At 45.4% G+C, this 25,377-nt stretch overlaps 1 protein-coding gene across 4 annotated transcripts in view; it reads right to left on the bottom strand.

The window, feature by feature from the left end:
• Nucleotides 1-25,377, bottom strand: part of PACSIN2 (protein kinase C and casein kinase substrate in neurons 2) — a 108,902-nt gene that overhangs the window by 54,749 nt on the left and 28,776 nt on the right. Inside the window, exon 1 of one of the 4 annotated variants that reach the window (XM_070453460.1) lies at nt 10,659-10,746. The exons of the other annotated variants lie outside the window; for them this stretch is intronic. The gene's annotated coding sequence lies outside the window, so the exon portion shown is untranslated. Of the gene's footprint in view, nt 1-10,658; nt 10,747-25,377 lie in introns of those variants that run through there. 4 annotated transcript variants of the gene reach the window in all.

Raw genomic sequence — 25,377 nt, forward strand, 5'->3', positions numbered from 1 at the left:
GTTTGGAGGAGACTCTGGAGATGAAGTTGTGTCCTCCTCACCTCTGTAACGTGATTTCAGTGTGTACCTTTTAAGATGCATATATCTGAATTAGCAAAAGGGAACAATATTCTTCCTTCATGTAATAAAGCTAGTTTAATGTTCCAAGGGCATGGGTCATGACTTCACACAAAGAAAAACTCACTAACGGTAACTCATCCCAGGTTTCCTCACATGATTGGGGAGGAGGCTGGAGTCACTCACAGATCTGTCCCACTCACCCTCCTGACACTTGATTTTCCCTTCTCCACGATGTGGGGGTGTGCTAAAGGATAAGGGTCTTTGCAGTTCTGGTTTCAACCATTCCAAGTGGAAAGGGGGGACAACCTATGGTTATCAGAATCTCAGGAAAGTAGCTATCATCCATGATTAAACACATTCAACAAGTGTGGCTTCTTCTGTCCCCAAATGTAAGCATCCTATGATGATCGTCCAAGCAGTTCCACTCAACAAAGACTGGCTTTACACCTCCAAAGAACAAATACTCATTGATCTGCCAACATGTAAACCCAGCAAGGAGCCCCAGTGACACCACAGCATGTAAAGCTGCCTTCCAAAGACTGAAGCAGTGTTATTCTAACATAATCTTAGAATGCCTTCACACAAGTGGCATCACGTACACACACACACACTCCACTTCCTGGAAATTCGCTGCTCCTCTCTCATGTCCAGCTGGCAGTCAGGGGTGGGGAGCAAGCACAAGAGGATGCACTGGCCCATCATTGCCATGACCTCCCCCATTCACTTCAGGGTATCCTCACAGCCTAACAGAGCACCTGACAAGTAGCAGATGGTCACAGACACAAGAGACACGTATGACAAAGTTACAGGGAACTGGGCTATGGATTCAGGCACTTCATGTCCTCTTTATTCCTTGAAATTCTCTGTGCAGCTCCACCTCCCCTGTGCCAGTCTTTGAGGAGCACTGCCAGAGACAGCTATTAAACTTTTTACCAAACTTGTCGAACAGTCCTTTTCTCAGTGAGAAGCTCCTGCCCAGTCGGATACTTCTTCCTTGAGCTTCAAGGTTTCCACCTCGAGATATACTTAAACACTAAAGAAGAAAAGTCAGATGAGACAGAAAGATTCTTCTGGCAAAAGTTGAAGGAAAAAATACAGAATGGGTCAGGAGGTTGTCCTTTGTTCAGGCAAGAAAATGGGGGTATTCACCACAGGCAGATGTGATAGGGAAAGAGGGGGAGAGAAATGCTGACCACTGAGAGCGGGCACTTATGGGGGCACCCTCCGAGCTCTGTTAAAGCAGGTTCCCAAGATTCGACAAAGGGCATTATTAACAACATGCATGAGTCACAGTGGCCGCAGGTCAAGCACTTCAGCTTCTTTCAAGCCCTCCGCTCTGAGGCGGCCCCTTTTAGAAACGGACTTCCTGTCACACAAAGGGCCTCTGTGGGCAGTTCCTCGGCCTCTTTTCCTGTGCAGCGGCACTTTCGGAGGCTCTTCCCTCCCTCAGAGTCTGACTGAGCGCTGAGCACTCCCGAGGGGCTGCAGCCCAGCTGAAGGGCTGACACTCACTCACCCTGCAAACCAGGCACAGAGAGAGACCACTGCAGAACACGACACCCTGGACGCATGCGTCTAGAACTGAAAACCAGCCTCTGAAATCTGCACCGGTGATGCTTCACAAGACACACGGGGGTGATCCCTTGACGGCTTCATCACCTCACACAAAAAACTCAAGAGGTCTGTGATTGGCATTGCTCATTTGCAAAATGGAAAAAAGGAATCCAATCTGCCTTAGCAGCTGTGCAGATCAAGTGACACTTGTCCTGGGCCTGACACAGTGCCAGCATGAGGGCCTCCAGGGTGACGGTGACCGTGGGCCATCCTCAGTCAAGTGAGCCAGGCGCTGTCACCGAGGCACTCCCCTTCCCATGGCAAGCTTGAAGGACACGTGAACCTCCTCCTCCAACACAGAGCCAAGGCCTAGGAGAGAACACGCCATGTGAACAGGAGAGCCCATGATGAGTCCATGGGGCTGACACTTCAGTGGGAACTCATCAGCTGGAGAAGAAAGGAGGGGCATTCTAGTGGAGGGACCTGCATGGCAAAGAGAAGGCGGGATAAACCAGTACAGTTGAGGCTCACACAGATCCTGATGGCAAGCCCTGGGAAGTGACTGTGGCTTTTAAGGAAAGAGGAGAGAATTTACAAGGGCCAGGGTGCTGATGGTCATGCCATCTGGTCCCCAGCCTGAGTCACTCATGCTGCAAGAAGAGTGACTTCTGCTCTGTCCACCCATCAGCCTTAAAAAGTAGCACCTCCTGAAAAGAGTTTGTCATGAGAAGGCTAGGAAACCACTGACAAGACTTCACACCCATCAGAGCTCTGTCAGGAAATGAACTGTTCAAGTGCTTCTCAAGCTGTGCTGTAAATATGTGCCTTTGAAGTTAAAAAAGAAAAAAAAAAGTCATGTAACCACAAAAGGGTTTGGTTTTAAGTACTTTGTAGCTATCTATTCACCTAACTATGGGGACACTTTCTCAAGACACTATTCTTTTCGTTCAAACATACAAGCTGGAGCCAAAGCATTCTGTTATAAGGAAGGAAAGACACAGGGCCAGTGTGGACCTGAAGTGACAAACTGACAACTGAATTCTAACTTGATGATGATTTTATTTTTAAAAAAGTTCCCATAACCTGACGGAGAAGGCAATGGCAACCCACTCCAGTACTCTTGCCTGGAAAATCCCATGAACGAAGGAGCCTGGTAGGCTGCAGTCCAAGGGGTCACTAGGATTCAGACACGACTGAGCGACTTCACTTTCACTTTTCACTTTCATGCATTGGAGAAAGAAATGGCAACCCACTCCAGTGTTCTTGCCTGGAGAATCCCAGGGACGGGGGAGCGTGGTGGGCTGCCGTCTATGGGGTCGCACAGAGTCGGACACGACTGAAGTGACTCAGCAGCAGCAGCAGCATAGCCTGAAGGACTATCCAGTAATTTGGAAAAATGAACAGGGAACCCACTTATCAAGAAACAATCTAAAAAAAAAAAAAAGAAACAATCTGAAGCTAATGAGCTAAATAAAGCTTCCTTTACATGGGGAAAGAGGGCAGGGCTTGTACTAGCAGAGGTTGCTATGACAGGTGCAAGCTTTAACTTCTAAGCCTCATTCTTCTCACCTGGAAATGAGGATAAACATGGCTGATCTACTTCAGGGGTAAGTAAGGAGAAATGTAAATACCACCTTATACGTGAGTGCCTGCCCACACGAGGCACTCAGCAAACGTCCCTCCCTGCCGCCTGTCTCTAGTACAACTCCTGCCGGTCTCTGGATCTCGCTGGCCATGCCCCACCCGGGGGCAGATATCACTTGAGCAAGCGGGACATACACGCCCACTCCTCAGTTGTGTCACTGAAAACTCTAGGAACGTAAAACAAAAATCTGCAATGTTAAGTCATTTATGTATGTATATACACATATTTTTATGATGTTACCTGCCTAATAAAACATTTCCAGTTACCAGTTTACAAAGCAGAAAAATGAATGGAACTTCTGTTTATGATAAAATGCCTAATTACTATACAAGCGTACCTCAGAGATCTTCCAAGTTTGGCTCCAGATCGCTGCAATAAAGCAAATACTGCAATAAAGTAAGTCACGCAAAGTCTTGGGCTTCCCAGTGCATGTAAAAGTTACATTTACCCTGCATTGTATTAAGTGTACAATATATAGCATTATGTCTATAAAACAACATACCTTAAGTCCTTTATTGCTAAAAAATACTAACCATTATCTGAGCCTTCAGTAACTCATAATCTTTTGGCAATAGTAACATCAAAGATCAGTGATCACAGGACTTCCCTGGTGGTCCAGAGGTTAAGAGTTCACCTGCTAATGCAGGGAACACAGGTTTGATCCCTGGTCCAGGAGGATCCCACATGCCACAGAGCAACTAAGCCCATGAGCTACAACTACTGAACCTGTGCACACTACAGCAATGCTCCCCAACAAGAGAAGCCACTGCAGTGAGAAGCCTGCAACCAGAGGAGCCCCAACTTGATGCCACTAGAGAAAGCCCACATACAGCAACGGATACCCACCGCAGCCATAAATTAATTCTAAAAGGCACACACACACACACACACACACACACACACACACACGTATGCACACACAGAACTGCAGCAAACAGAAGGCACAGGAATGAGAAGGGGCCACACCTCTTCAGGTCCACTTCTCTTCAGACTGTACTAGAGGACTAGCCAGAACAAGAAAAGTAAGTAAACAGTATCAGAATTAGAAAAAAAGAATGAAAACATTATTTGTAGATGATACAGTTTTAGCAAGGTGGATGGACACTAATGATAACTGTCTAGATGGACAGCCTCAACATGACTTAAGAGCTGTTGAGTTAAGGACAGTGCTGGGGGCTCTGCACATTTGGTTTCATTTCACAGGAGAGAGAGCATCATAATCTTTATTGAACAGAAGAAGAAACCGAGTGTCAGAGAGGTTAAATATCTTGCCCAGGGCCATACGGCAAGTAAATGGTTAGTTTTGAAACTGAGTCTATCTGTCCCCAAAGCTTAGCCACTCCACCTGCCGCAGGGTGACAGACAAACAGCAGCAGCACATGATAACAACCATCTGCGCTCTCACAGGGGCGCAGACGGCGGGGTGATCACAAGGACTGGAGTGTAATGAGAAGCAGATTAACTGGAAGAAAGCCAGCGAAGGGCTCCTGGGCTAGGTCTGAAGTGTGTAGGAGAATGCATGGACAGTGAGTGGTATTCTGGAGAGAGAGAGGTTAAAAGGTATGAAAGAATGGAGAATGTGACGGCAGGGGGCAGACAGGGAGGAGCTGAATACAAGGCAAGACAGGCACTACTAGGCCCAGGAGCTTGAAGGTCACACTGGGAATCTGAAAAGTTATGAGGAGGGACCTGACCAAAAGCCCGTGAAAGAAAGTTCCCTTGGACAGAGAGCAGCGAACAGATCATCAAGCCTGTAGAGCTGGGCCGTCCAATATGGCAGCCACTAGCAATTGAGGGCTTAAAATGCAGCTGGTGCAACTGGGGGATTGACTTTTTTGTATTTATTTTTAATTCATTTTAATATAAATAGCCACACATGACTACCAACTACCACATTGGACAGTGCCACTCCTAGAGGTTGGAGACTGGAGAAGGAGAAAGGGTTAGACCAGGAAAGAGGACTGATAGTCAAGAGAAGAACAGACAGGATGAAGTAATCTGTGAATGAGGGGCAGAGGGGAACAAGGATTAAAAGTTCCTGATTTTGAAAATGGGGATACAAGTAGATGGATGGCTGAGTCCCTTCGCTGTTCACCTGAAACTATCACAACATGGTTAATCAGCTATGTTGAAAGTGTTAGTCGCTGAATGGTGCCTGACTCTTTGTGATCCCATGGACCCACCAGACTCCTTGGTCCGTGACATTTCCCAGGCAAGAATACTGGAATGGGTTGCCATGCCCTCCTCCAGGGGATCTTCCCGACCCATGGATGGAACTTGGGTCTCCTGCATTGCAGGCAGATTCGTTACTGTCTGAGCCACCAGGGAATCTCCAATACAAAATTAAAAGTTCAAAAGAGGGAAAAAAAAAAAAAAAAAAAGGAAGGAGAACCCTTAAAAAAAATTTCTGATTTTGGCGGCAAAGTAGCTGGTGACAAAAAGACAATTCAGAAGAACGAGGTTAGGATGAAAAACACTGGCCCGGACCTGATAAACCTGAGGTACCTGAAGCCCGGCTGTGTATATACTACCGTCAGCCACATCCAACTCCTGAACACAGCGTGTTCTCTCAGACCTCCTTGCCTTCGAGTATGTATTTCCCTCTGCCTCTCTCGTCCACCTGACAAATCTCTCTCTCAAAACACACCACCAAACTGAGGTGTGACCTGACCTCTCCCATTCTTCACAGCAGATAAGGTGCCAGTGTGAGGAGACTCCTCACCCTGGAGTTTAGAAGTCTCTTTACCTGTCTGGACTGGGGCTTCTTGGGGGCAAGGACTCAATCTCAACCATCATGGATCCCAGGGCCTACAAGCACCATGCCTGACACAAACTGAGCACACAACAAACTCTGCCAAGCAGGTAAGCTGAACACATGCATGCCTGAAACAAGTGATCCAGCCAGCCAGCATTTGGGTGGACTGTCCCTCCAGGTAGTGACCTAATGGATGCTGGAAATAAGCACAGAGCTGGCTCAGGTGTCTGCACAGCTATTAATGAAAGTAGTCAGGTGCTGAACAAGCAAAGTTACATAAGCCTCACATCATGACTTTTCATCATTATGACAAACTTTGCCCATCCCAAATTCAAACTCTTCAGCCTTAGAAGTCTACTGGATGTGCCGAAGATAAATTAATGCCTTAGAAGTTAACATTAAATATGCAATGATTTTGCCTAAAAAAAAAAAGTGGTCCTGAGACTTCTCTGCATGGCCTCCTGGTCTTGATGTGTAACATTCTTCCTGCACAATAATGGTGGATCTGGAGAATAAAGTGAACCTGAACTGAACACCCTCAGTTGCTAAATTAACAAAATGTTTCTGTTTTCCAAGTCAACAGATATTTGGTCATCAGTCCATTGTGCCCTGTGCTATGTTTCCCTTTTGTGTCAGCTGATATCAGAAAAGAACCACAAAGAGATCACTTCATTGTCTCCATATTGCCCTGGGCTTCATTGAGTTTGCTAAACAAGCACTACTAATGTGTTAGGAATGTGAGAATCAAAGGGAATTCCAAATTGGTAAGTTCAACATTTTAGCCCTGTTAATTTCATCAATAACATCTTGTCAGGTAAGCATTTTCCTGCAAAATCTTTCTCCCTGATCTCCCTCAAGGACCACTGCAGAACAAATCTCAGTGGGAAACAAGACAGTATGAAATGTGTAGCACACACTTCACATTAACAGTAAGAAATTTTAAATCACATACTATTGTGATAGCCACTGGCACACACTTCAAATTCAGGACACCTTCTGTTAGATTCTTTAAGTTATCCAAAAATAGAACATTAAGCTTGTGAGTCCACATAGAGATTCATGCCTTATGATTCATGTATGATAGTCTAATGAAAAAAAAAAAAAAAACAGGGCAGATCCCCAGGGCTGTTGGAGATGCTAAGCAGACACCTAGCCTTGCAGTCGACACCAAGGCAGGATTGAGGTGCAGATGCAGTCAGACCCGCTCAGGTGAGACACGGCTTCAACACCTCAATCTCTATGGGAAGGAGACCACGCAACCCTTTCATTCATTCCCTCATTCATTCAAATCAATGGCCCATATTTTCCATTGATACGATCCATCCCCACCCCCAACACACACACAGTCCTCTTCACCTGCTTCTAGTGCCTGGGGTCTACTTGGGTTACCAGAGGTTTCTTCAAAACCTCAGAGGAGATTCTAAGGCCATAGCTAGAAGCAGGTCTGAAGAGAAGCCTCAAGCAGAGACGTGAAGATGGCCCAAATGACCCCAAGGTCTCACACTCTCTGGGACTTCTGGGCCAAAAGCAGCCTCAGGGGCTGCCTTTAAAGCAGCATTTAAAGCTCTCCTCAGCCTGCAGCAAAGCCAACACCATATCCCCCTTCACATCTTTAAACTTCACAAGCAGAATCGGAATTTACACTACTGTAGGCAATAGCTAGGTGCAAGGAGGAATGTCAAATATTACTTATTACTGACTAGAACCATTATATATTAATTATATGTTTATATACATGTATAATTATATATATACATATTAATAAAGCCAATTACATATTAAGAAAAGGAAGCCATTTAAGATATTCTATATTTAATAGGTACTGAAACGTCACAGTACATATAAAATGCTAATTGGGGGAGAAAGGTAACTAAATTACAGGAGAAGTGAACTAAACCACCCCCTGAAGCAGGCTTCAGCCTTTCTTCAACCCCCCAGTGTGGTCATCTGACTCAGCAACGAAAGCCGCAGCTTCTTCAGGACAGTGACAAAAAGGTGGCTACCAGAACACCACAAGGAAAGACACAGCCCTGACCCAGTACCGAAAAACATTGCTCATGTAACTTACTTTATTACTAGGTTTTAATAAATTAAGATAGGTATAAAGCTATCGACCACAATTTTAAGTACAGTTAAAATATTTATGAAAATGCCTATTTCCAAACTGTAGTGTATTTGTTTCAGAAATTCTCCATAACATATACTCTAAATACTTCAGAAAATACCAATAAGTGCTATTCTGTAACCTCTCCAAGGCATTTTAAGGTGACTCTGGGCAGAGTGGGAGCCACATCAAGGGCTGAGAACAGTCACACACTGTTCTCTGCATGCCTCTACTTGCATCTAATTCCCATACTTGAATTTCGGAGGATCCAAATTCAATATTTAGGAGAGACTATTTTTAAATGTTTCTGGAAGGTTGTGGGTAAATTTCATTTTTATAAATTCAATCATTACCCCCTTTACTTACGGTTTAATGTATTGTTTTAAAGTGTATCTATTCTAAAACCCAGTTACTCCAGGCTGAGAGGCAGCAAGACAGAGCTGTCAGTATTCCTTCCCAGGGGCCATAAAGCTCCCCTAGAGTTCAGGGTTCTCCTTTCACATCTTGAAGAATCCTCTTTTCAAAGAAGAATCAAGTACTTCAGTCGATTTCTTTAAATTATTTATGATTTTATTAAGTTTGGATTTCTCATCTAGCAGATAATCATATAATGAGGTTTTCTTATAACAGTATCCATTGAGTAAGACCTAGTTTAGGGGAGAGGAGGAAAAACTTTATAAAATAGAGAACTCTGTTTTTAAGGAAAATCTCTCAGAGGGAGAAATGTCAGCACTGTGCTTGAGGTAATGCATTGCACACCTATGCCAAATGGTACTCAGGGAAATTGCTGAATAAAAGCTGAATATTTGAAAATAGACTCATCAGAGGAAAAAAGCCAGTGTTGGCCAATTTATCTTGAGATAATATTTGGAGAAAGCAGATAAAAGAAAGGCCAATGGCCCAGAAATCGGGAGACCTGGGGTCCAGGCTCACCCAGCCACCAACAAGCCAAGTGACCTTGAACAAGTCAGCAGGGCATTTCACCTCTTGGTCTTAATTCCTGGTTTAAAAAAATGAAGGGGCCTGACTGTAACGACTACAAGAGCTATTACAACTCTAAAGATCATGTTCCCACTTTTTAATTATGCCACTTCCTAAATAATAGAATTATATGGATGAGCAAAACAGAAGACTAACAATGTATGGGAGGGGGGCTCATTTTTACTACTGGCCTGAATCTCAGGCCTCTAAGACATGCTTCATTTTGAAGCTAGGATACTTGTTTATTATTTTCATAAATGCAGCATTGAAATTCACTGAGAATTAGGTAAGATATCACATTATGAAGACAGAGGGTTTTGAGGAGATATTCTAAGAGCAAGGGTGAAACCTGATTAAGGTCTGAGAGAAGTATCATATGTTGGGTGGGGGAGGATTCTAGAAAATAGGAAATATACAATCCTGAAAGTATTAGAAATATATACCTCACACTAGGAATGACCTAACAATAAGACATGCTTCTCTGCACAGCACAGACTGTACTAACATGGCACTTTTTGGAGAATAGAGGACACCACCTTTCTAATGTTCACAGCAATAGGTAACCCAATAAATACATTCACTTAGTGATGAATCACTTAGGTATCAGGAATTTTTTAAAAAAATCTTCTAACTAGAATTACAGTACTGCATAAACAAAGAAAAGAGAGAGGGGGCCAATGTTTTAATTCCAGAAAATGACTTCCAAGAAAAGAAACAAATATGTATATAAAGCTGCTCAGCTATTGAAACCATAAAAGTTTTACATTTTACTATCCAATAAAAATGAAAACAAAGTGTCCAGTGACAGCAATGGATGGGGATAAGGGCACAGGGTCCAGCTGAGAAGAAAAATAAGAACTGATGAGGAGAAAGATGGAGAAGGGGCCTTGGAGCAAGTGGCAAGCTAATCCTGGGATTCTGGAAAAGACGGTCATGAAACAGCAATTACAGTCAACTGGAAAAGCTAATTTGTTCATTTTCTCTCACACGTCCCAGTTACATGTTTGCAGATTAGATTTGGCTGTTAAGAAAGGAAATGGCAGCATGTGATAAACATAATGCCTGACAGTAAGGGGGAAAAAAACAACTCTTTATTAAAAGCTAACTCAAGTAATTCATTCAGCTACTCAGTAAGAAAAACATACAGCTAGAGGTATGCAAGCTTTCTAAAATAAAACATGCCAAAGTTTTTAATTTACTCTTTAATTATTCTTTATTATTTAATCTATTTTGAAATGAAGCATGCACATATGTTCTAAAACCAGAGTAGAAATTATAAAGCACAGACCTTCATTTAGTTTCGGTCAAAATGTATTCATCAAGAAAATCAAACATTTACTTTGACATTTTCTCAAAGTGTTTTGGATAGAACACTCCACACTCTTCAGCTGATATTGAACTGCGTAAGCATTTCCCTTAAGAAGCTCTAAACAAGGTGTGCTTAAAAGGTAAGAGTTCTGGCACATCAATCACTCAGAAAAAAAAAAAAAGATCAATGAAAATTTTACTTTCAAAAGGTCTCTCTTAAAGGAAAAGCAGGTTCTAAAGAGCACACTCACGTTTTCCTGTCGAAGGCAGCAGCTTCAACTGCCTAACTTTGCAGATCCGCTTCCGTACCTGCCTCCTCCCGACCCTGCTGGTATGTCTGACCTCAGCTCCCAGCAGAATTCTCCCAGCACATTTCATCATTTCCTGTTGGCTGCCGACTCCTTGCAGCCGAGATAAGGCCATTCCCCTTCGCTGCTGCATTCACCCTACAGGCACCAGGTTCTCAGACCGCCACTGTGAGCCTGCTAGCACCATCACAGCAGAGCTTCCTTTTTTTTCCCCCAGAAAGTAGACAAACAGAAATCTTGGTATTCATGAAAAATCAGAGACTGAGAACAAAGGTCATATCACCCCACCACCACCTCAAATCAAGTTGTATATGAACTAACTTACACTGTATGTGATCGTCTTGGAATCTCTTCCTGTATTCAGGAAAAAGACCCACTCTGTATCTAAGGAGCCAGGAGTTAACATGACAGGGATTTATATGCACAGCATAATCTTCCATTGCCCCTACGTGTAGAACTCCACTTCTCTCTGTGACTCCACACATTTAAGGCAAAGCAGTCTGACAGGGGGACGTGCAGGGAAACATGACGCAGACTCAGGCTGGACACTGGCAGGGGACCCCGATCTCAGCAGCATGACTGCCTCCTCGGAACTCGGGCACTCAAATACGAAAGTGTAATTCCCAGAAGTGAGCATAAAACACAAAACACCTTACTCCCAAAAGTTTTACAAAGAACTGAAAGTGAAGGAAGAAAAAAATATATAACTTGCGGTGAGAAGGAAGAGGTCCTGTCTCATTTAAAAATGTATGTGCCCACAAGAACATCCTGTATAATTCTTGTTAGATAAAGAGGAGGCACAACTCTCTGATGAGTGAGGACAGGGCAGAGGGGAAAGGAAGAGGTCACCAGGAATGCTCTCAGCAGCGCTCTGATTTTTGAGCTGTTATGGGTGTGATGACTTGTGAAAAATCCATTGGTATACACATTTATAATTTGTGCACTTTTCTGTGTACATATATATTTATACCTGAATAAAAAGTGTTTTAAAAACTTATGCAACAACATCAAAAATATAAACACTGCAGGAAAGAGAAGATTCAAAGTAATCCGTAAAAAGAGACAAAAACAAATCCTTCAAGGGCACAGTGTCCCTAAGCCTGCCAGTGTCCCTAAAATATTTTCTCAGAAAATATGTAATTAACCAAAGAATATACAAGGGAAAATTATGCTAAGTGGATATACATTCCTACCCATTTTCATTCAAAAATGTTGTTAAAAACAGACATCTAGTCTGACCTTATAACACAGAACAAAATTGGTTAAAAATCTCTTCCCAAAATCTCATGTTTAGAAAGTCCTTAATGGAAAAACACCAATAAAGCAAAGATAGTATCAACAATAGCCTCAATTATTTGACATACAATAATAATTCCCACTACTCAGAAGACTATACCACCTTCCCCTCACCCTCCCCATACAACAACAACAAAAGGGAAGCAACGACTTTAAAAAAACCTCACAGTCTAAAAGTTGGCAGTCACGTGACAGCCTCACTCACTGACAGGGCAGCAGACAGTCCATCTCTCAGAAGCCAGCCCAGCAGATTTCACTGCGCTCCGCAGCCAGCTGGGTTAGGTCAGTTACACCCTTACAAAGGCACCACACCAGAGCAGCATCCTCTGGTCTGCAGAGAGCCTGGCCACTTCACCCCGGGCTTTGCTGAGGGTCAGGCAGCATCAGGAACTGAGGGTTTAATGCCGCAAAGATCACTTTCTCCAGTGATGGACATGAAGGCTGGACAAGGCTGAGCAAGACGAAAAATGATTTCAGGCTGAAATGATTTCAGCATACTTGACCACACCAAGACAGGCTTTCTAAAACTAATGGCAGTTCTTTCAGAGCATGTGCAGCTAAGTTTAGGCAGCATAAAAACCTGGTCACCAAAGCCCTTCTCTGGGGATATTTTCTTCCACTAAGAAGCAGTAAACACCTGAGTTTTAGCAAAGCAAGCCAACTGTGTACTTTGCCTTGCTGTCAAGTAGCATGACAGAATTCTCTCCTTTGTCCCAGAGTCCCACATAGCCCACTTGGCTAGAGGGGCAATCATAGCAAAATTTAAAAGCCTCATCCTCTTTATTTTTTGTAAATCCAACAAACACTGGCTGCTCAATAAACATTTATTGAGTGCTTACTTTATGTATGGTTAATCATGAAAATAACCCTATGCTGTAAACGTTGTTGTTGTTCAGTTGCCCAGTCGTATCCGACTCTGCGACCCCATGGACTGCAGCATGCCAGGCTTCCCTGTCCTTTACCACCTCCTGGAGTTTGCCGAAGTTCACGTCCATTGAATCAGTGATGCCATCCAACCTTCTCATCCTCTGTTGCCCTTTTCTCCTTCTGCCTTCATTTCACCTCCTTCATTTTCCGGGTGAGTTAACTGAGGCACAGAGAGCTTATGCTACTTGCCCTGTGCCGTGGAGCTGGCACATGGCAGGGCAGGAATGAACCCCAGCGGGGTCAGCCTCCAGAGTCCATTTGTTGCCCACTGCACACACTGCCTCTCCATCTCAGCTCCACTGAAGGGTCAGAACTGGGTCCTGGCTACAGCTGCTGCTTAGTGCAAATTTTATAGGAATCAAGTAAGAACACAAAGAGCAGCAGGACTATGAGGTAAAAAGACCAGCTCTCCAGTGCGGCCAGGGCACTCTCTCCCTCCCCATAACTCCGGCCACCCCTCACCAGCAGCTTCCTGGCAGAAGGGAAGCTCTCCGGGCCCCAAGGCCGCTCCCCGATCCTGGGGCAGGGCGCAGCCCTTTGAACTGGTGCTGGGACAGAAACACTGCTCCAGGAAAACCCACTGCTAACCTCCAGCACACGGTGCCTAAACTGGTATTTCCAGTTCCAATCTGGTTTGTCACCAGAATTAAAACCATTGGGCATTCATTCAACAAACATTAGCACCAGGCACAGTGCTTAGGGCCTCAGGGCCCCATAACTGAAAAGCCAAGGTCCCTGCCCTGCATTGCTCATAGCATATGGGCAGGACAGAAGTATAAATAACTAAAATGGCGCGAGCTGATAAATACTAGAACCAGCATGCCTCAAGGGCTGAGGGATCCGTGTGAAGGGAGCAGCAACCCAGGTGGGAAGGCTTCATGAAGCAGGGGACATGAGTCGGTTATCTAAGAGCTTATCATTGACCTACTCAAACCATGTGGATTAAAGCAGAAAAAAAGTCAGAAGCTGAGAGTCCAGCAAATTAGCTGACCTCTGCCACTGTGGCCAACGCACGTCAGCAGGGGGATTCAAGTGAACAGTCCTTAACCGAGCACAGCTCACAGACGTTGGGACGTCTGACCATCTACCTCTTCCCCCGATACTTTGCTATGTGACTGTCACATGCTGGAAATGGCCGCGCCGAGCTCGTTGAAAAGACTGCATAACATGGGCACTACTAGTCCCTGTTTACGGAGAAGAAACCACTACAGAGAGGTTACTCAACTCGCCCAGGGCCACTCGGCTAACAGCAGCCAGACGGGGACTCAAACTCAGGTTCCCCTGACACTTTGAAGCCCGTCCCCTCTGACCACACTCTTACACACACACACACACACACACACACACACACACACACCCCACCCCACCCCACCCCATGGAACGAGTGCTGTGAAGAAAACTAGGATAGTTAGCAATAGGTCACATCATATGTGATGTCAGTTTCCCCCCGTTCATCAACTGGTCTGTCCTGGCTCTAAACCACACTTTAAAAAAATGGTTTGAAACAAAATTCAGATACCACACCATTCAGCCATTTAAAGTGTACAACTCAGTGGTTTTCAGTATATTCACAGATATGGCAACCATCACCCATGGCTTAGGACATTTTCATCACCTCAAAAAGAAACGCCATACCCTTTAGCTATCACCCCTCTCCCCACCCCACCCCCGCACGATGCTTTCCCCCGAGTCCTAAGTGACCACTGCCTCTCACAAGGTGACACTTAACAAGGTTACAGGCACAGTAATTGGGTTGTTAATAGAGCAATGCAAATACAATTCTGTGCTTCATTCCTCCCAATTGGGTTAGAGCTAACAGCTGAGCCAGGATAGAGCACCACAGCAGCTAGACAACTCCCAGGCCGAGGCTGGGGTGAGAGGCGGGGGGGACCTGGTGGCCGCACACCAGACGGGCTTCCCAGCTCCTGTGTCTCTGAATGTGGCCTTGGCCAAGCGCCAGCACGGATGGCGGAAGTCATGCAGAAGACCTAGAGCAGTCTCACTGGTCACAAGACCTTAAACGCCTAGGAACGACCATCCCCCTGTCTCGAAAAAGACAAGTACCAAGATCACACTGGCTGCCACAAGCTGAAGGTAACCAGAAAAGCATTCTGAGAAGCCCAACATTTACAGACTAGCAAGACTCAAGGCTCTGAGTGTGAAAAGGTGACACTCCCCCTCCCCCCACCCACACACACACACACACACACACACACACACAGATCTCCACTTGTCTTCTGGCTCTTCCTCTCAGCCTTCCTCCAGTGCTAGGGAAAGTTGGGAGCAGGGGGGATTACAGACAGCCTATGCGTGTACCCCTCCGGAGCCCTGATTCTCCGCCGCACTTCTCCATACAGGACATCAGGACACCCGGTGGAAAACTTCCTTGACATTCAAAAGGCAAGAGCCATTGACAGATGTAAAGTGAATGTACCACAGAAATACCACGGTGAGCAAGAAACCAGATGTGAAAGGTACGTACTGTGTGTCTCATATGAAACTGTAAACCAGGCGAACTCACCTAGGGTGACAGGTCAGTGCGTGCCTGGGACTGGGGTGCTGCCTGACAGGGGCACAAGAGACTCCCTGAAATGATGGAAATGTCCTGTATCCTGATAAGGACAGTGGCTGCACAGGCGTACCCGTCTGTCACAGCCTCTAAATGAGGCCATTCAATTGTATGTAAAATAGTATCTCTGTAAAGAGAAAAGGCAGAAGGAAGAATAAGGAAGAGAGAAGACAGGAGAGAAGGAAGAAAGAGAGGAGGGACGGAGCCCACTGCGGAACTTGGAAAGCACAAGTTCCTCCCGCTCCCAGCACCGGCATCAGCAGCGCCACAGCGACCGGCATTCTCCAGGCGCTGCGCGGCAGGTCCTCAGGTGCAGAGGCTGAAGAAAGGAAGTTCTGTGCTACGGCGGCCCTCCATGCACTTTACTGGGTCTCAGTCCTTAGAACAACTGATCCTCTAACACACACAAACGACTCTGAGGAGCCCGAACGGTCCACTTTCTGAACAGGTTAGCTCGGTTCTCTCTGTCATCACTGCAGTAAAAATGTGATCACACCAGTCAGCAACTTAGGAATGGCAGCTCTTGATGACAGGTCTCAATGGCTGTTTGACAGTCAGTAAACAACTAAAATCTAATACGATAATTACAGGTATTCACTTTTCTCTTTTTTTCAAATGAGAAGTCAATCTTAAATTCTAGAACTCTACCATGCTCATAAATAGGTTATGTAAACAGTCCAGTCTTTTTCTGTTTGGTTTGATTTGGTTGGGGAGAGGGTAGCAGCTATGTTCAAGTCCTCCCAGTCAGCCTCTCGTATCGCTCATGAACCGAGACATACATAGAGCCATTTCACCTTTACTCTTCTCCCCTGTGTACAGAAAAAGGAATAAAACCAGGCCAAATGTCTAACATTTTCTATCAAAGAAGGTGGCAGGACAAGCTGAACTAAGGGCCAGTTCTATCTTTGGCAAAGTAAAAAAAAAAAAAAAGTTAAAACCTTTTATGTAAGCTTCTTTGCTTCTCTGGCACTTGACCAAAGGTTTTAAAAAAGGAAAAGAAAGAAAGAAAGGGAAAAAAGAAAGAAAATATGAAGCCAGACTAATTAAAGCAGACAGTCCAATTAAGAAAAACTTCAAAGCACCAATGTGATAGAGAAAAACATGCGAGTATCTTTCCTAGTGCATTTTATAAAATGCCGTGAGACGCAACACCTGGACCTCTAACACATCTCGGCGGTTAAGCTGTCACATGGCTTCCTCCACTGCCCCCAGTCCCAGGAACACCTTGAGCCTTCTTCCGGCAACTACCCAAAGAAGATGGTCTGAATTCAAGAGAGGCAAACAGAGTTTGTGGTGAGTTTGGGGGTATTTTCAGGAATAGAGTTAGAGACACACTGTGTTAATGTTTTATTGGAGGCTTATTGGTGTGATTTTACCACTTGCTTACTTATATGGACGCTCTCTGCTAGACTCTGGAAGTCACAAGCTAAATAATTCTTCACACTTTTCCTTAAGCTGCTTAGAGGGCAGCATGGTAGACAGGCAAGCTCCCAGAGAAGCACACAGTGTGACAAGTGATCCGTACTGTTAGACCTCCACACCTAAGGAGTGAAGTAGGGGGAGGCTGGGAGGAGGTGCTGGAAGACTCCCCAGGAGAGGGGCCCCTGAGCCGAGTCAGGTAAGCAAGGGCTGGCTCACTCTGCACTTCTGGCTATGGCTTCCTCTTCCCCAGGGGAGAGCACAGGGCACTGGATGACAGTTCCCAACTTCACTGACTAGCCCCCTTCATTACGGGTATGTGAACTAAAATATAGCCTGTCATATCAGTAAACAAAGGGTGTTGCAGCCATCAAGCCACAATATTACAACCGCCAGATAGTGAACCCGGAGGAAACTCAGGAAAGAAACAAGATGCCCGCCATCTACAGTCAACTGGCTCAGCCAATCCTGACCTTATTTATTTTTTTGATAGTCCCAAACAACCAATTCAAATCCTCTGTGAAACTAGGAGGGGTATAAATATGTAAATATATGAAGTTGTGATCCTAAGCACACCAGAATGCTATCATTACCTTTCCCTTTCTCCTTCCCCATTTTGGACCTGTGTTAAGGATCAGATCATGGGAAAGATGGAAAAGATCAAGAATTCCATGGGCCAAGAAATATCTGAATGCCTGTTCAAGATTTTCAATACTATATTTCAACTTGGCATGTAATAAGAAGACATTAAGTGTTTCATAAATGGACCTAAAACTTGTAGGCATTATTGAGTGTTACGTAAATTCAATTTAAAAGACATGGTCTCTAACCTCTAAAAGCTTCCATTCTCAGTCTGAAATACAATTTTAAATATAATACCAACTACAAACTTAAAAATGTGTCTTGTTTTACAAATTTTATGTTTTCTTCTACCTCCACCATTTAAAATCGACACTACTATACTGAAGAGTCTTTTAACACCATGTGCCCAGTCACACTCTGGCATGTGTGAAGACACAGAGCAGGTAACATTAGGCTGGTCCCTAGAGGGCCCTTCCCAGCCTTCTGCGTGGGAAAAGCAGCACTGAGTGGGGTCAGGCAACAGAGAGGGGCAGAGTGAGCAGATGCAGAGCTTGGCAAGTCTGTAAGCTTCCTGCTCCTCTACCTGGAACACGACGACAGCCTCAGTAACCACCTCAGGGCTTGGGAAGATTGAGGGGATAAGGTATGCCTATGTGTGTAGCAATGGTAGCCATGGAGACCACCTCCTGATCTGGAAGCTCCAGAGGATGTTGATCACAACTAAGTCGGAGGAGGGTCAAGGGGGCTTCTCCAAGGGTAGGGGTGGAACAAAGGGGGCGCATACGCAGGTGGCAGCAGCACACGGTTGACCCCCAGGAAATTCAGAGAGCAGGCAATCAGTAAATCAGTAAATTGGAAAATTAGTGAATCAATGCCACAACAATCCAAATGGAAACAAATTCACAATGACCACAAGGAACGAGGTATGGATACGGACAGCTGGTTCAGAAGGTCTCATGAAGGAAGATAAAGTGAGGGGACCTTGCCAAGAGGCCGACGGGGCTGAGTACCTGAGAGTGTCCAGTCCAGCATAGTTCAAGGACACGCTGCAGGCACCTGGCAGGAGCGACAGGGAGAAAACGAGCTGCTCAGTCTGGCGGTGGTCACTCTGCGCTTGTGTTGCTGTGTGGCAGAAACCAGCACACCATCGTAGAGCAGTTTTCCTCCAGTCGGAGGAAATGTCGGTTTCTGCCATACAGCAGCACAGATCGGCCACAATTACACAGGCGCCGCCTCTCTCAGGAGCCTCCCTCCCCTCCCCAGGTCATCACAGACTGCCAGGCTGGGCTCCCCTGAGGAAGAACCAAACATGTTTAAGATGAGTGACAGACCTGAACAACTCTGGTAACAACCAACATCACAACGCCTACACTATCAAGACAGCCTGTAGACTGGAAATGTTTTTCTCTTTATGGAAAATGTTTTTATGGAAAATGCTAAGCATATAAAAAAGATAGATTAGAACAATGACCCCTAGTTTCAACAGTTATCAGCACATGGTCAACCTTTTAGTTCATCTGTGATTATGAAAAGTGTTAAATGCTCACAGAAGCATGCAACTCAAATATGTCTTCACACGACCCAGTAGGTCCACAGCACGCGTCCCCATGCAGGGACAGGGCACAAAGCAAGCAGAGCAGGGGTCCTAGCCTGAAAGAACTAGTGACCCAGTGGGGAGGCAGAGCCACAGAAAGTGAAGGGTTAATCACTCAGTCGTGTCAGACTCTCTGAGACCCCACAGACTGTAGCCTGCGAGGCTCCTCTGTCCTTGAAATTCTCCAGACAAGAATACTGAAGTGGGTTGCCAGGGGGTCTTCCCAACCCAGGGATCGAACCTGGGTCTCCTGCATTACAGGCAGATTCTTTACCCTCTGAGCCACCAGGGAAGCCCAGAGCCACATAAAACATGTATAGGATCGAGGAATAAGAATACTAAGCCTGAGAGATGAACCTCTGCAATGACATGCCATGCTGACATCACCACATCCTGATACGGCACGAAGAGGACAGCACTTCACCTGGGCATATTCCTCCTGCAAACTCATAAGCCGGGTCTAACAACGTGAAAAACACCAGTCAGACCCAAAGTGAGGACCCCTCCACACCAGGTGATCGGTGGCAGCATGCTGCTGGACATGGAGCCTTGCCTGTGATGGTGAACTGCTGACAGCCAGAAGAGACCTCCTAACGCCAAGGCTGCCCTGGTGCTCTCCCCACTCCACCCAGAGCCACGCTGCTTAGGCATCGAACCAGTCCCCTTAAGCTGCCCCCAGCTCCCCCAAGTTTTCTCCTGCCAGTGCCCCCTCACAGCACCTCTCTTCATTCACGCAGCAGTCTCTGAGGGGCTGCGGGTTACCACTAAGCTGAAAGCAATAGGAGGAGGAGGTATTACACACTACTGTATAATAGTCCATTTTAAAAAACAGCAGTTTATGTTTCTAGAGAAGGGCTGAACTGCCTTCAGAGCTGAGCACCAGGAGACCTGAAGTTGCAGCACTCAACAAGGGGGTGCTGGGAGCAGCATTGCAGGATTCTGCCTTCGGTCGCTCTGACCTGGAGACCACGCATGGAACAACCAAGCCTGCGAGAGCTCATTCCTGCTTTTAAATAGCTTTGTATTTAAAGCTTCTTTACAACAGCATGGTCCTACATTTGAAACTGGACGCAGTTCTAGAAAAAAAAGCACAGACCTGGATTTTCAAACTATGAACAGTACGTGGGGGTTTTGTGCATTCTGAACCAGATTTAAGATGAATTTTATGGCCGGGGGCAAGGCCAAAGCAAGCACCTATGGTAGAGCAGCCGGACGTCTGCCTTCACACAGAAGCAAACATGTCGTGTGCTTGTATGTCAGCCCAAAGAACAGTCTATGTGACAGACTCCTGTCCCAAATACCCTGCAACAAGATCACTGAAAGACAAAGAGAAAACCAGCACCGATGATTCTAAAATAAGCTTTAAAAAAGACAACAGTCTAAAACGGTTGCGCTTGTTCTCCGTAATGACATTTTGAAAATGGATAGGACCTGCATGTTTCCCATCGATGAGGCGATCAATCCATCCTGAGCAACTTCATTCCTTCTGCTTACCCCGTCCCTGAAGAGTGTCTTATAACATCCTGGTCAAAACTTCCCCAGTGCTCTGAAGTACACAACTGGGAGTCTGCACAGAGTATCACTGCCCTCGACTGCCCTCCACTGAGGCTTCATCCTTTAATGCCACATTGAGAAAAGTCTGCATAGGCTTCTCCCATTTCTTTTTTTAACGTTTTCTTAAACTAGAAACTTTCCAAACATACATTCAACTTTACACATCTGTCAGTTCTACAGTGTTCGAGGGCAAGCTCTCGGGCCACATGCCTGGGCTCCAGCAGGTCTGACCGGCCCCACACCAGTGCCAGGCACAGCCCCCTTCCCCACTCAGCGGGGTGGGTGCTCCCCTCTTCGAGCTGCTGCAGAAGCAGGCTGTTGTACTCCATCCAATCTGAGGGCCGTGCCTGTCCCCGCATCATTCCCCAACCTGCCTCACAGCCCTTGTTTCCTTGGCACCGAGGACAGCGCTTAGCACCTAGGGGCACAGCACATATCAAAAGAAGGGGAGAAAAATCCATGAGAGAAATGGCAGGCTTGCCCTTGGGCACATGCAGCTCAGGTGTGAATGCCAAGCCTCCACTCACAGCCGAGAACCAACCCCACCTCACCACCTGCCAGCCATGGCATCATGAGCTCATTTCACTCCGCGTCAGTCTGCTCAACTGCAGGAAAGAAGGTCAGCACCTCCCGCCTCTCTTCTCTCCATCCCACACCGACGCAAGGCAGCCTCCAGAGCAAGCATCCCTGCTCTGCAGACCCTGACCTCTGTGGAGGCTGTGCTAAAGCCTGGCACGGAGGTCAGGGAGGATTAGCAAGTCCACTGGCAAGCGCTGTGTACAAGTTAGGTCACACCACATCCACCGGACCTGTTTCAAAGGTGCTGTTTTGGTCACACTCTGACTCTCCCACAGGTCCAAACCTGAGTGAGACGGACTTACACACTCTCTCAAGCCGAGCGCCAATGCTCAATTATTAACATTTATTAAGCTCCCACCATATGCTCACCACAAAGTTAAGTGCTTTCAAGGGATACAGAGATCCTTTCCATCAAAGTCCTCTTTCTTGTGATTTACTCATCAGGAAGATAAAACTAAAATAATTCTATTTAAAAGCAGAACAGAGGAAGGGAGGGTTGCCTGTTCTTGTGCTGTATTAACCAGGTATGGACTAGAAATAGACCCCCAGGTTGGGGGGAGAAAGGAGAGGAGAGTTATCATTCAGTGGGGACAGAGATTCAGTTTGGAAAGATGAAAAAGTTCTGGAGATAGATGGATGGATGGATGATAGTGATTGCTGCACAACAACGTGGATGTACTTAATGCCACAAAATTATACATTAAAATAGTCAAAATGATGAATTTTATGTTACACATATTTTACCAAACAGAAAAAAAAGTTTTAATTTAGAAAACATCACAGAGCGACACAAATTTCTTGATTTCCTAGGTGACAGAGGCAGAGTCCCAGGGTGCAGAAGGGCAATTCAGTAGTGATGCTGACTCAATCGAACATCCACTCAGAAGAAAAGAAAACTAGATTTTTACCTCACACCAAACCTCCAAATCAGTTACAAATCAACTCCAGAAAGACTAAGGGTTAAATATGAAAAGCAAAAACTTAAAACTGTTAAAAGAAAATACAGAATATCTTTATAACTTCCAAGCAGGAAAGAAAAGGGTTTCTTTTTCAAAGTCCTTAAAAATACCAATCATGTTAAAAATAAAATAAAAAAAAAGAGTAATACTGTCAACTACATTGGAAATTTAAATGTTTAACAAAAGACAACATAATGAAAGTAAAAAGACGTGCCCAAACTAGGAGACGATTCCTGTATCTCATAGAACCAATAAACTGATTGGTATTTGTAGAATGTATAGGGCTTCCCTGATAGCTCAGTTGGTAAAGAATCTTGTCTGCAATGCGGGAGATCTGGGTTTGATCCCTAGGTTGGGTTGTAGAATGTATAAAGAACCATACAAATCAATAAGAAAACTACAGACAATTCAAGAGAAAAATGGGAAAAGACCTAGTCATGTCACCAACAGAACCCATGAACTGTTAACAGAAAGTGAAGTCGCCCGGTCATGTCCGACTCTTTGCAACCCCATGGGCTGTAGCCTGCTAGGATCCTTCATCCATGGGATTTCCCAGGCAAGAATACTGGAGTGGTTTGCCATTTCCTTCTCCAGGGGATCTTCCCGAACCCAGGTCTGCCAGAGTCAGATGGCAGACTCTACCATCTGAGCCACCAGGGAAGCCCAAACTGCTAATACCCACATGGCAACAGGCTCGACCCCCTAGTACGTAGGTTAAGTTCCAGCCAGAATGAGATAACATTTGACATCCTCTGTGTGGGTATGACTATGAAGTGTGACAATTAGCCCAACTGGGCTAGGACGTGGGCAATGGGAACTCCTTTGCCAGATTGGAGAGGAAACTGGCACGCTGCTTGGAGGAGGCTTTTCTGCACGCTGAGCACACTCACCCCAACAAGTCTACTCCTATATAAACCTTAGAGAAATGGAATGCACCAAGAGACCTTTACAAAAAAGGTTCATAACCACAGTACTCCTATGGGTCAAAAAAAAAAAAGCAACCCAATACCTGCTGACAGGAGGATGATAAATTGTGGTCTATGCATGTGATGGTTGTTAAGTTTGCATGTCATGAAATGCATGGATATTTCATCAAACATTATTCTGGGTGTTTCTGCAAGGGTGTTTTCAGTTAAGATTAACATTTTAATTAGTAAAGTAGATTGCCCTTCATAATGCTGGTGAGTACCAATCCAATCACTTGAAGGCCTGGATAGAACCAAAAAGCCAATCCTCCCCAAGTAAGAGGGAATTCTCCACCTGCCAGCCTTCTGTCTTCATCTGCACCATCACTTCTCTGGGTCCCTTGGGCCGCCAGTGCAGGGAACAAGAACTGCACTATCAGCTCTCCTGGCCACAGCCTGCCGCCTGCGGAGCAGATGTGGGCTCACCAGTCTCCATAATCACGGGAGCCAATTCCTCAACGTGAATCTCTTTCTGTACATACACAGATCCTATTGATTCTGTTTCTCTGGAGAACCCTAGTACGATACACACAACACAGTACTCTTCAGGAGTAAAAATGAAATTTGCAGATTACCTGATTTCCTTTTGATAGAGCTCATAAACAAGAACTGAATATATTATTTATAGATACATATGCATTTTTTTTTTTTTTAAATGTGGTGTTGGAGAAGACTCCTGAGAGTCCCTCGGACTGCAAGGAGATCCAACCAGTCCATCCTAAAGGAAATCAGTCCTGAATATTCATTGGAAGGACTGATGCTGAAGCTGAAACCCCAACACTTTGGCCACCTGATGGGAAGAACTGACTCATTGGAAAAGACCCTGATACTAGGAAAGATTGAAGGCAGGAGGAGAAAGGGATGACAGAGGATGAGGTGGTTGGATGGTATCACCAACTTGATGGACATGAGCTTGAGTAAGCTCTGGGAGTCGGTGATGGACAGGGAGGCCTGGTGTGCTACAGTCCATGGGGTCGTGAAGAGTCGGACACGACTGAGCGACTGAACTGACTGACTGACTGATACATGTGTTTAAGTGCTCTCTTTTTAAAAGAGCAAGAGAATGATCAAATATCCTGGAATACCTTTGCCCTTGGCAGGAAGCCCCAAATAAAAGCCTCTCTGTGGAACACAATGGTTTCAATCTGGGAGGCTGGTTTCAAGGTTTTTATGATTACATTTCAGAACTTACACACCCATCACCCACTGTTTACATGAATTTTAAGTCTAATAAAACCTTCCTAAACTAGAGAAGCCAGGCTTCCCTGGTGGCTCAGCTGGTAAAGAATCTGAAGAAAAGTGCCATAAGAAAGACAAGGAAAAAAACACAGGTATTCAACAAATGCCAGGTTAAAATCAGACCAATGCTGAGACTCACCTCCCACCAAGGCTTTCCGAACCAGTCAGGAAGGTTGGCTAATCTGACCAAAGCCCTCTAGGGTTCAGATCATTTAGGTGTTCCCTCCTTCTCTATTTTTAGCACACTGGTCCACTTATTTATTGAGTGCAGAAGAGGTCGGGGAAGTTTAAGAATTATGACTGGGCTAATTCCCTGCAGAGAATGGCACCTGGCAGGCTCACCCATCCAGTGCTGACCTTCAGTGTCCTAGATGTGACACTTGGTTCCCAGGGCTCCTACCATTACAACTGCTCCCCTGGCCATTTTGAGGTGGCTTATTACTTTTACAATCCTCTTCCCCACTTAACCTCAGGAATTTATTCCTGGCTCCTGCAGGGTGAGACCAGAAGCCACACCCATGGTGCAGTGGGAAAGGCAGGCCTTAGGGACAGGTGGTCACATGCTCCAGACAGACAGGAAGAGAAAAACAGGGCCATCTCAGGCTGGACTGACACTGCTCCTGCGGCCCCTCTCCCCATGAGCCTGTCAAGCCCACAGCATCATCTGGGAATTCACAGACTTTGGAGAAGATTGCTGCATGCAGGCCTCCCTGTCACACCTGGAGCTTAATGAACTGGCCACTTAATTTGCTGGCTGCTGGGTTCTGGTAAATATTTCTCCACTCCTTCTATGACCACTTAGATTTTTATAAGGATTAGCTGTAGAATTTCATAATATGCTTTTGAAGCATCTACTGATACATTCAACATGTTTTCTTTTTGCATAGTGAATTGCTATCCATGACATTAATTGAGCACTTAATATGTACCAAGCCCTGCTTTAGCCACTTTGCCATGTATTATTCCATTCAGTCCTGAT

This window comes from Odocoileus virginianus, chromosome 23 (genome assembly GCF_023699985.2).
Source record: "Odocoileus virginianus isolate 20LAN1187 ecotype Illinois chromosome 23, Ovbor_1.2, whole genome shotgun sequence".
Taxonomy (NCBI): domain Eukaryota; kingdom Metazoa; phylum Chordata; class Mammalia; order Artiodactyla; family Cervidae; genus Odocoileus; species Odocoileus virginianus.